The sequence below is a fragment of the Xenopus tropicalis genome, chromosome 9 (assembly GCF_000004195.4).
Source record: "Xenopus tropicalis strain Nigerian chromosome 9, UCB_Xtro_10.0, whole genome shotgun sequence".
NCBI classification, from domain to species: Eukaryota; Metazoa; Chordata; class Amphibia; order Anura; family Pipidae; genus Xenopus; species Xenopus tropicalis.
The window spans coordinates 55,867,125-55,879,947 of record NC_030685.2 but is presented as its reverse complement, the minus strand read 5'-3'; the positions used below and the strand labels follow the sequence as shown (position 1 = coordinate 55,879,947).

At 39.2% G+C, this 12,823-nt stretch overlaps 1 protein-coding gene across 7 annotated transcripts in view; it reads right to left on the bottom strand.

Annotated features, from left to right (window-relative positions):
- The window catches only part of map2 (microtubule associated protein 2), a 149,459-nt gene extending 138,622 nt beyond the window's left edge, over positions 1–10,837 (bottom strand). For 4 of the 7 annotated variants that reach the window (XM_031892782.1, XM_031892781.1, XM_012971035.2 and 1 more), the window contains exon 1: positions 10,776–10,836. The gene's annotated coding sequence lies outside the window, so the exon portion shown is untranslated. Of the gene's footprint in view, positions 1–10,775 lie in introns of all 7 variants that reach the window. The other 3 variants (XM_031892777.1, XM_031892778.1, XM_031892776.1) reach the window with 3 other exon arrangements.
- Positions 10,838–12,823: the final 1,986 nt, after the last annotated feature.

The window sequence follows — 12,823 nt, the reverse complement described above, 5'->3', positions numbered from 1 at the left end:
GGTAACAGAGACTGTCTAGAATGTTCAGAGGTTTTCCTAAAGGCCATCATGCCATTTTCTTGTAAAACAAGGACGGTATCCCTAAGTCACATCCAATATTATTCTGAAACACACTGCAGAATGAAGAAACATCCATCCACTACATCAGTTATAATACTCTTCAACTGCAAGCAGAGTTTGCAGCTGTAGGAAAGTGTAATAGCTGCATTACCAATGAGCTGCACTGTCTAGACACTAGATCCCCCCTCCTCCCAAATGCTCTATTCCTATGTGCAGTAAGATTCAGATTTATGTACAATGAATAGTAAGAAAACCAAAGCCAGATGCGGTGTATCACAATGGTGTAAAAATAAAGACAGATTTGGCATTCAATTGCTCTTTAATCACTGTTGGATTGCTACAATCCAAATGCTTCTGCATTTTTTGCAATGAAAAAGAAAGAACACCATTAATTATGTAAACTCGACTACTGTTCTCCATCCGTCCTCTACCTATCTCAGTTACACCATAGGCTTATTCTCAGTAGTAATTTTTCTAAAATATTTCTTCTACAAATGCATCATGCCCTAGGGCCAAAGGATCAAGTCAGTGGGCATAGGCGCTGTCGGACCAAGGGCCACATCTATAAGCCAATGTAGTTCCTGATCTAAAAGATCTGGCCAATTTCAGGCCAGATATCAGTCAGGTAGGCCCATCGGGGGTGCCCATACACAGGCAGATAAGCTGTTGAATCGCTCTGAAGGACCTGAATCAGCAGCTGAAATCTGCCCGTGTATGGCCACCTTTAGTTTTGTTCAGCTGTGGTACTACATATATTATGTTTCATGAAATGTAGTGGAATCGTTTCTTTTGCATGTTTAACCTTTTTCTCTTAGTAATCCCATTTTAATGGCTTAAAATTCGAGTTATGTAAACAGCGAGCTTCAGATTTGATCTCAAAGGGGTAGTTCACCTTAACATTTATTATGTTAGAGAATGTCCTATTCTTAGCATCTTTTAAATTGATCCTAATGTTATATTATTTATAGTTGTCCTCTTCCAGCATTGTAATGGGGGTCACTGACCATGGCAGCAAAAAATTACTTTTCTGTTATGGCTAAAGCTTTATTTATAGTTTTATTGGTATTGTGGCTTTTTGTATTATTTATTTTTTCATTCAGACCCTCTCTTATTCATGTATAATTCACACCACTGCCTGCTGGCAAGGGTAAATCTGAGCATAGCCACCAGATAACTACTGAAATTCCAAACTGGAAAGCAGCTGAAGAAAAAGCTAAATAAGTAAAAAAAAAAAAAATGAAAAAGAAGACACACTGCAAATTGTCTTAAAATTGCAATGTCTACATCCTACTTAAAGTTAAAGGTGGACTACCCTTTAACCCTTTCCCTGCCAACAACGTACGGCGTACGTTGTTGCAGGGAAAGAGCTTATCTGCCAACAACGTGCGCCGTACGTTGTTTGGCAGATAAGCATTCTCTCTGCAGAAGCGGCATTTGCCGCTTCGGCAGAGAGCTTTTAAGCATGACAGCCCCCTGGGCAACGAGCCAGGGGGGCTGTCAGGCCGGCCCTGCAACGCGATCGTCGCAGGGCCCCCCCCCCCCCAAGCAGCAGACGCATCGCGTCTGCTGCTCTTACCTGCCGGCTCCCTTCTGCTTCCTGCTTCCTGCTCTCACGCCCACGCGTGTTCACGCGAGATGGAGGACCGGACTGCAGCACCAGGACCAGGCAAGCTTCAGGACAGGTAAGGGTGATTTTTCTTTGCATTTATACACATTTATACACACTTACATACATTTACACACACATACAGCACACAATTTTGCATTTATTTTTTTTTTGGTTTTTTTTTTTTCTTTTGCACACATATACACCTATATAGACTTTTATACACCTATACACACTAATATACACACTTACACACTGTCACACAACTTTTACACATGTACACACATGTATACACAAATATTTTTTTTTTATTTATTTATTTATTTATTTATTTTTTTACCACTTTGTTTTTAGTTTCTTTTTCTTAAAAACTGTTTATTATGACAGCGTGACTACTGGATCAGATATTCTGACCACTAATTACACTGTTGTGTGACTTATTTTGTTGTTTCACTAATTTGCACAATTTTTGTGGTTTTATTGCATTTTTATCCCTGTATTAGTATTCCTGATCTGTTTTTAGCGTAGCTTTGCCACGTGTAACTTTGGTGTAGAAAAATAACTTTACCTATTTTGAATTCCTCAGAATGTGTACGTTCTAAAAATATATGGCTTTCTGGGGGTCTCTGTATAGTTTGGGGGTTTTACGACACATAATGCGTTGACAGGGGGCTCTGTATGCAAAATCTGAGTTGGCAGGCGAGAAATGCATGTGCGCTATTTTCATTTTGGGGTCAGTGAAGACCACAGACTTTGGTATATCTATGCATATTGGGCATCAAACTGTTCAGTAGACCATAGGTGTTCCTATTTGGGGTGACTTGCCTTTGTACGCAAAAAATTGTGTGAGATAAATGCGGCAAACTGCAACATTTTTAGGCGATTTTCTGAAATGTCATAAAAACCAATAACTGTAGGAAAGCTTTGCAGATTGGTACTTTGGTGTAGAAAGGACTCTTTACCCTTGTTGGATATATCAGAATGTGTACTTTCCAAAACTATATGGTTTCCTGGGGGTCTCTGTATAGATTGGGGGTGTTACAGCAGATAATATGCTGAGAGGGGGCTCTTATGCAAAAGCTGGGTTGGCAGGCAAGAAATCCATATGCGCTATTTTCATTTTGGGGTCAGTACACACCACAGACTTTGGTATATCTATGCATATTGGGCATCAAACTGTTCAGTAGACCTCTGGTGTTCCTATTGGGGGTGATTTGCCATTGTACTCAAGATATTGTGTGAGATAAATGCGGTAAACTGTAACATTTTTAGGCGATTTTCTGAAATATCATAAAAACCACTAACTTTAGAAAAGCTTTGCGGCTTGGTACTTTGGTGTAGAAAGGACTCTTTATCCATGTTGGATTTGTCAGAATGTGTAATTTCCAAAAATATATGGTTTTCTGGGTTTTTCTGTATAGTTTGAGGGTGTTACTGCACATAATACACTGACAGGGGGCTCTGTGTGCAAAAGCTGGGTTGGCAGGCGAGAAATCCATATACGCTATTTTCATTTTTGGGTCAGTACATACCACAGACTTTGGTATATCTATGCATATTGGGCATCAAACTGTTCAGTAGACCTCTGGTGTTCCTATTGGGGGTGATTTGCCATTGTACGCAAGATATTGTGTGAGATAAATGCGGCAAACTGCAACATTTTTAGGCGATTTTCTGAAATATCACAAAAATCAGCAAACTTAGGAAACCTTTGCGGCTTGGTACTTTGGAGTAGAAAGACATGGGTATCCATTATAGAGTCGAGGGAATGTGTACTTTACAAAAATATATGGCTTTCTGGGGTGAGTGTACTTTTTTGTAGCATTATCCCACATAAAGGATGTAAATGTGTTGATTTTCTGAAATGACGCATCATATGGGGGTATGTTCCCATTGGGGCCCCTACATGCCACATACTTAGGTAAACCTATACAAACTGGGCATCAAACTGTTCAGTGGACCACTGGCATTCAAAATCAGGATGTTTTATCTTGGTACCTAATGCTATGTGGGAGATAAGATGCTGCAAAGTGGAAGCTTTGAGCGGATTTTTGGAAATGTCATCAAAATTGCTAACTTTAGAACTGCTTTGCGGATTGGTACTTTGGTGTAGAAAGACATGGGTACCCATTTTAGATTTGGGGGAATGTGTACTTTCCAAAAATATATGGCTTTCTGGGGTGAGCGTACTTTTTTGTAGCATTATCCCACATAAAGGATGTAAATGTGTTGATTTTCTGAAATGACGCATCATATGGGGGTATGTTCCCATTGGGGCCCCTACATGCCACATACTTAGGTAAACCTATACAAACTGGGCATCAAACTGTTCAGTGGACCACTGGCATTCAAAATCAGGGTGTTTTATCTTGGTACCTAATGCTATGTGGGAGATAAGATGCTGCAAAATGGAAGCTTTGAGCGGATTTTTGGAAATGTCATCAAAATTGCTAAATTTAGAAATGCTTTGCGGTTTGGTACTTTGGAGTGGAAAGACATGGGTACCCATTTTAGATTCGGGGGAATGTGTACTTTCCAAAAATATATGGCTTTCTGGGGTGAGCATACTTTTTTGTAGCATTATCCCACATAAAGTATGTAATTGTGTTGATTTTGCAGGAGCTGAAATTACAAAAATGATAGATCATTATAGGGTATGTTCACATTGGGGCCCCTACATGCCACATACTTAGGTAAACCTATACATATTGGGCATCAAACTGTTCAGTGGACCCCTGGAGTTCAAATTTAGGGTGTTTTATCTTGATACCTAATGCTATGTGGGAGATAAGGTGCTGGAAACTGGAAGCTTTGAAGGGATTTTTGGAAATTTCATCAAAATTGCAAACTTTAGAAATGCTTTGCGGCTTGGTACTTTGGAGTAGAAAGACACGGGTACCCATTTTAGATTCGGGGGAATGTGTACTTTCCAAAAATATATGACTTTCTGGGGTGAGCATACTTTTTACTAGCTTTATCCCACATATAATGATGTAAATGTGTTGATTTTGCAGGAGCTGAAATGACAGAAATGATAGATCATATGGGGGTATGTTCACATTGGGGCCCCTACATGCCACATACTTATGTAAACCTATACATATTGGGCATCAAACTGTTCAGTGGACCCCTGGCGTTCATATTTAGGGTGTTTTATTTGGTTACTTTATGACCTGTAGGAGATAAGATACTATAGACTCGAAGCTTTGAAGCGATTTTTTAAAAACTTCACAAATTTTGATAAAAACCTATAACTTTAGGAAAGCATTGTGACTTGATAGTTTGGAGTAGACAGACAATTGCGCCTATTCTGGATTCCCCAGAATCTGTTCTTTCCAGAAATGTGTAATTTTCTGGGATAAACCTTCTGTGAGTGGAAGTTTTGGCCTTGAAATCTAAAATATGCAGCTATGTGAAGCAGTGCTTTGGAAATTTGGTAATGTACTGCTGGGAGTTTTTGACCTATACAAGTGAGAAATCTCCATAAAACTATATATATTTGGTATTGGCACGTTCAGGAGACATGGGACATTCCAAATCAGTTGTATTTTTGTGCATAAAATAATTTTTGTTTCTGGTATATGTGTTTATATTATGGAAAATATGATTTTTTTTAAAAATGTAGACATTTAGAAGCCTATATCTTGTTACAGAATTGGAATTACACCAAAATTCTACCATATTTTGAAAGCTTAGTTTGTCCTGAAAAAAACAATATATTGTTTTCCTGGGTAAACTAAAAGTACCCCAGAGGAAAGGCCCCTAAAGTGAAACTGTGCAAAATGTTCAAAAACTGTCTGGCAATACAAGTTCCGCTTTGACCAAAACGGCTGGCAGTGAAAGGGTTAAGCCAGTGTGGCCTAAATAATTTGCCATAAAAATAGCTAGAATTTGAGCAGTAAATTATGAAAGGACTGCTGCTTTGAGTAGACAAACTTTCTTGCATATGTCAGGGCACATATCATTTGCAGATGTGCAGCGTCTGCAACTTTGTTTACCCAACAACTTAGAGACTCACAAAATAAATTATGCGTGCAGGAAAACACTGCAGCAAATTAACACTTAATTTTAGTAGCAGTGGTTAGCCTAGGTTGGGACTGGAAAAGTGTGACTAATTGTATGTTCTTGATTTATGCAATAAACTATCCATGTGGTAAGCAGTGAGGTTCTAAGGTGTCTCTTCACATGACATGTGACCTTGCAAACAGGGGCCCGCTTACACACACACAAAAAAAACTGGGCCCATTTAATATTTTGGGGGGGGCAGTTAATGAGTGACCCATGATTTTGTTCCCATAGCGGGTTATCCTCAACCATCCTGCACAAAATCGCAGTGACTACAGAAAAAGTAGAACCCCGCCAGACCCCCTGTACCTCCAGGTTTTCCTGTGGTTACACCACTGCTAGCAAAGTGTTTTGCAGAAAGTGCCCTGTCTCTTTCTAACTTTGCTATACAGAAATTAACATAGCGAGAGTGCACTAGAACAAGATATACAGGTATGTGAATAGAGATTATAATTATTGCAAGCCACAAAATGTTTCCTAATACAATTAAGTTAGACTGGGATCATATCTCATCCTCAGGCTGCAGTTTTCCTATCCTTATATTTAAACAAAAACACTTTCATTTATACTGCCTTGAGGAACCTACAGCAAACTAAACTGCAATTATGCTTCGGCCTCTATAAAAAATGCAGTATAAGTTCTAGAGCCCAAAAGTGTGCAAAAAAGCATTCATTATTTTGGAAATCTGCCACTAGGTGTATATTGCAGTAGGAGCAGGTGCAAAGCAGCCTTCTACTTTTCGTCTGCCATAGAGAACTCTTTTCTAGAGTACAGAGTCTTTAGTGTTGATTGAGTTTAATGTAAGTCAATATGTGAAATCCAAAAAGTGTGAAGTCCATTGGTGTTCTTATACAGAACCATGTTTTTTACATCTTTATCTACTATATATCACTGAACCAATACCTGTACTCTTACCAATTTAAACAACAGAGCTTTAAAGGTACTTATCTATCTGAGAACCTCAGTATGTATTTTTCTCATTGCTGTATACAACTTATAGCAGATAAGTGATCACTGATAGCAAAGGTTATCGAAAGCCTGGGTAGGATGCCACAGAAAATAAGACCCCCATCTATAAAAAGAGCTGCACATGCCCAAGGGTGAAGACACACTGAGCTACTAGTAGCAGCTACTTTTTTACGGCTACTAAACTTCAGAAAATACCTTGCCATATACAATATTGAGAATTGCCTCTGCTAAAACACATGTAGAGACAATTATCAGTAAACAATCAACATTGTCTGTTTTATTAGCCCTGAGAAGTAGCTGCTACTAGTAGCATCTAAAGATGGCCATACACTGTAAGATCCACTCACTTGGCGACGTCGCCAAACAAGTGGATCTTCATCCAATCGTCCTATGGGTGGACGATATTGAGCTGATTCAGTCGTTTGGCCCTGGGGCCAAACGATCAAATTGGAACTGCAGGTATAGGCGCCCATTGGTTCAAGAGTTGCATCAACGAGCCGATCCGGTCCCAATCCGACGAAAAATCAAACCTGCCCGATTTCAGGCCAGATGTTGGTCTGGAAGGCCCGTCGTTAGTGCCCATACATGGGACAATAAGCTGCCAAATCAGTCTAAAGGGCAGTGATCCCCAACCACATGTTGCTCACCAAACCCTTGGATGTTGCTCTCAGTGCCCCCAAACCAAGTAGTTACATTTAAAATTCCTGACCTGGTGGCAAGTTTTAGTTAGAGAATAAAAACAAGATTTACTACCAAATATAGCCCCCTGTAAGCTGATAGTGTGCATAGAGGCTGCCTAATAGCCAATAACAGCCCTTATTTGGCACCACAAAATTTTATGATGATTGTTTTGTTCTCCAAGTCTTTTTACATTTGACTGTGGCTCACAAGTAAGAAAGGTTGGGGACCCCTAGCCTAAGGGATGACAAAAATATGTATTTATTTACCCCTTAATTATTCTAAAGTAGAAAATAAAAAGTGATTTATCACAGAATATACTGTATGTGTAAACGTGGGTATTTGTTTAAGTTCCTCAGGTAAAAATTCCTGTGAGTTTTACATTCTCTAGATTGGACGTTGAACATTCCAACATTTAAAGGGGGCGTTCACCTTAAAATTAACCTTTAGCATGATTTAGTTCTCTAAGACAATGTGCAATTAGTCTTCATTTTTTAATTTTTTTCAATTTTTTTGTCCTACAACATTTAGGGTAAAGGCACTGATGGAGCTTTTTCTGCCAGTTTAGAAAACATCTATCCACCAGTGTAAACACGGGGGGGGGGGGGGGGTTGCTACCCAGTTGCTAGGGCTACACTACACACCAGGCATCAGGTTGGAAGATAAAATGGAAGACCTATAGGGAGGTCCTGAAATTACAACAATGTTTTTATTTTGACCACAACAATTAGATAGCATTTTCACTTACATACTTAAAATAGTTAGAATAGGAATGCTATTAGTTCAAAAACCAGCCCAAATAAATGGTGAAAACTAAATGAAACATTGCTTAGAAATGGTTATTTAGAAAGGTGAAAATATTTCTGGACTTAGCACTGGATAAACATTTTGGTTTCTGCTTTGCAACAGAGCCAGGGATAAGCTAAAGGCGCATTACACATGAAATGATTTGTTTCCGCTCTGGTAAAGAATAACTACTTGCAGCAGCTCATACAAACATAATCTGTAATTTCTATTCTTTACTACATACAATATTCATCCGTAACACCCAGCCACAAAAGGGAAGCACCTATGAGTACATCAGAAAGCCTTAGTCTAAAGGCAGTTCATGCATATTTGTAAAGGCACAAAACAAATCATTTGTCAAAGCGTCATACATGCAACACTGAATAACTGGAACGTCATTCAGACACCCCCACACTTTCAAGTAGCATAAAAAAACAGTGGGATGGGCCACTTCAGAGACTGGATGGGAGCTGTATTAGACATTACAGATCATGTATTTTGTATAAACACATCCTTTGCTTTGATTGTTTTGTAGCAAGAACTCCAGTCTAGAATATTCTGTTAGTACAATCACAGCAGCCATCAGTTCATATAGCCCATTTTGGTGGTGAAATGAATAAGCAACTGTAAATTTCAATCAGACATACATGGCAGATAGTATTTTCTAATATTAATTACCTAACCACAGGAAGATTGAACTGATAGTTCAGAATGAATGGATAACTGTAGTACTGTAAATGTCAATAACAATATTTGTGTTTAGAAAAAACCTTTTCCGCCACCAAAATGCATGCTAAACCTTTTAACTACACATGCTCCTTTTAACTAAAGAAAGGATATTGCACAGTTACACACCGCTCCATTTTATCATCACTGTTTTGGAAAATCAGACATGGATGTTGTATGGGTCACTGGCTTTTACATGCACAAGCCTAATGAAAAGAGATTTGTTTTAAAAATAACCCCTAGCTTTCTACACTAATGGCTATAAATCTCCAAGAAGCGAGTGCCAGGGAGCATTTTATCTTCTGTATATCCCTGGCATTTTTCCATAGTACCAGTATTATATTAAACCATCTCATCCAGCATTTTAAATCAAATGCTGAGCACATAATTTTGCTGCCAGGGTTGCTATGAATTGAGCTGGGGCACAGACCATGCATTACTTCATATAAATGTCCTATCAGCATATGCATTAAACAAAGGGAGGCTAGCTGCATCCTCCCACTGCATTTCATCGGCCACATAAAACTCCTCAATTCATTCTTTCATATTCTATACTGTATAGGCTGCACCCTCCAAGCTTTTTGATCTGTTGCCATAACTCATAATGACATACAGGTATTCTACTGCAGACTGCATATATTGTAAAGTTTCCATTTGCCATCATGACAGCTACTGTTCCTGGCCTTACAAACTGGTATAAGCAATCATTTCTCTGGTCTGTCAGTGTGTAGCACTGCTGCACTGCAGGCATGATGCACCCTGGGTTGGGGTGGATATACAGATACATTGCACTAAAGGGAAGTAAATGAAAAGAGTCCAGGTACAAGAGCTATAGTGGTGCTATATACAAGTGCTAAATGCAGATTATAAAGTCACTATTGTAATGCGAATGCTGCTAAATCCCACACTGCAATGCAGACTGCAGTGCTCAGCCAGATATAGGTGAAGGCAACCAAGTACCTATTGGTATATATCAATCTATTGGTATATAGCAATCTACAAGCTCATGCGGTCAACTTATTCTAGTGTGAAATACATATTTATAAAAAGATAATTATTTTAAACAATTATAAAATATCATAAAGGAACAAAGATCTGAAACATGTAAAGTTTAGGCTGGATAGGGGAGTGTATTCAGTAACAGGAATGTGATTAGATCAGTGCCACAACCAAAAATGATCAAACATATAGGGCGGGGAAGAGGAGTATTTGTACAGAACTGCTTGGTTTCTAGGTGTAGCTAGCATCAATGATGCAAAATATATGATATACATGAGTCAAATGGAAAGACTTATGTAAGTGTAAAACAGATGGACCTGTTGAAATGCAAAGTTACAGATAAATGAATGAAAAACACTGCAGGTGTCATTGGCATGTATGCAGGGCAGGGATCTGGATGGGAGTATATATAAAATAAAGGGGCAGTTGGAAGACTGCTTGTATCGATAATATGGTTATTTGGCTGGAGGGCAGGGGTGATTGGAAGGTGAGGTAATTATGTTAAAAGGGCTGAAATGACAAAGTTGATTAAAATTGACTAGATAACTAGATATAAACTACCTTAGCTGGTTAAAAGGTTGAGCAGATGAGTTACACAAAAAGATTCAGGCAGCCGTAAGAAGAACTGCTTGGCAGTAGTAGAGCGGATAGAATAAGTGGTCGGAAGGTAGAGGTTAGATAAAGTAGGATATGGTTAAGGATACCGGCTTCGGATATTAGGTACAAGAGGCGGTTCAAGGTTAGTACGAGAGTATATGTATGGCTGCAACAGAGCAACTGGATCGTATGGTACAAAAGGAGTGTTAGGAAGTGCAGATGATCCTTACAGGCTGTTTATGAAATGCTCTGTACCAGCGTCAGTCAGCGACTGTATCGCTCTACTCACCGGATCAGTCACTCTCCGGCTGCAGCACCAGGGATGCTCAGATCGCTTTGATCACATGTAGCTCCAGAGAAGTCCGAGTAGAAACAGGACACGCCCGCAATTACCATAACCCCGCCCAGTGCTGTTGAGTCGGCTCTTTTCTCTCTGTCAAGTGCTGTCCCTGACTCTGTACTTGGGTGTGGTCTCAGTGTGTGTGTGTGAGTGTGTGTGTGTGTGTGTCTGTGACCATTAAGCTGAGGTAGTTTCACATAGTGCTGGCTTTATGTACTTCAATATAGGGTAGTTTTATCTAGGTGTAGCGTATTTATCAAATGGTGAACTCTAACATTTACCCTTTGATAAATACGCTTCTAAAAGAACATAAAGTGGTTGGGTTCCTCTGTAGTGAGCTACAATTATGCGCTTTGATAAATGTGCGGTAAAGTAATGGGGATTGAAATTATTATAATAGATATTTTCATAGTTCCGTTATTAAATAAACGGCTGCAAAGAAAATTAAGGAACTCTAAATGGTGTTGATCTATTGTATGTATTATTTTTAATCATGTTTTAATGGGCTGCTGTCACCTTACTATTCTGGAAAACTGTTATTGCTTTAAATGATGATCAGCAGATTGCTAGTAGGGGGCTGGTTTTATCAGATGCAGAGAGTTTTTCATTATTACTATTAGTGCCTATTACAATCCTGCTGAGACTGAAACTCTGCCTTTTTTCTTGTACATTATGACAATTGTTACACAACAACTGTTAAATGCCTTCTTTGTAGATCTTTATCACTCTAAGTTCTTCTGTGGAGATTTGGCTAACTTACAGTTTAAATGGCTTTACCTATTGGCCTTGAACTTGACTGCATTGCCACAACTTGGAATTCCACTGTTGGAGGCTTGGGGTATACTATACAGGTACAGTATAGATTCATCTTTCCTTTTTGCAGATGGAATACAATACACCCTTTGGGGCAATGACACACTGAGCCAGGGCCGGATTTGAAGTTAGGGCGCCCCGAGGCCGCACCCTTTCGGCGCCCGCCCACTTCCTCCTCCCCCCATGCCTTGTGTGCATGCATGTGCACCACAACTCACATACAGAGCAGTGGGGGGGAGGAAGCGCTAATGTTTCCGTGCATCAAACCCCCATTGCTCCATATGGGAGCAAAATTTCATTGTGGCTGGGCTGGGCATACCCCTAAATTTGTGCTGCCCTAGGCCCGGGCCGTTGTGGCCTCGCCACATATCCAGGCCTGCACTGAGCTACTTGTAGCCAGCTACTTGTCATGGCTACAAAATAGACAATACTGATTATTGTCTCTACATGTATTTTTTGGTATTCTGTAGTTGCTACAAGTAGAATGTGTCATAGCCCTTAAGGAGATTCTGTAAGATCCCCAACATACCAATTTGGTCTCTAGATTGCATTAATTGCTAATTAATACCTTCTCCTCTCTAGTTGATAAGGTTTTTAGAAAATGGAAAAAATATTTTCCCATTATTGGCAGAAGACCAATAGCTGCTCATCTAATATTTGCTGGGAAGAGATTAATCCAATTCAAATTACAAATCATTTTTCAAATATAAATGTATTTCACTAATACATATAAATCCCCTTAAACGAAAAAGAACAGGACAGATATCTAAAGCAAATTGCAATAGCTGTGTTAGCCTTTAAGACAGAACTGTCAAACTATTATCAAGTTTTGGAATGGAGTGATACCATATTTAGTAGCTGTCTTTCCTAGGGGCCTGCATTTTGGATATAAAATATGTCTCCCTGGATTTGTTGATGACTGGAAGTTAAAGTAGAAGGAAGTAGGAGCTTGTTTGTTTCTATTTTCTTTCACTTGTTTCTTTTTGGCACCAGGCTGGGTGAAAAGTGCTAAGCCAAACATTGAAGCAAAGATGGTTTTTACTTTACCGCACATGTGTAGAGACCAAAAAGATGAATAAAAGAAGATTGTTATGTGGTGTTACTACAGAAGTACAGGATCACTTGTGTTAGGTAAGTGATTATAATCTGTTGGGTTCACAGTGGAGTTGTGCAGGACTCAATGG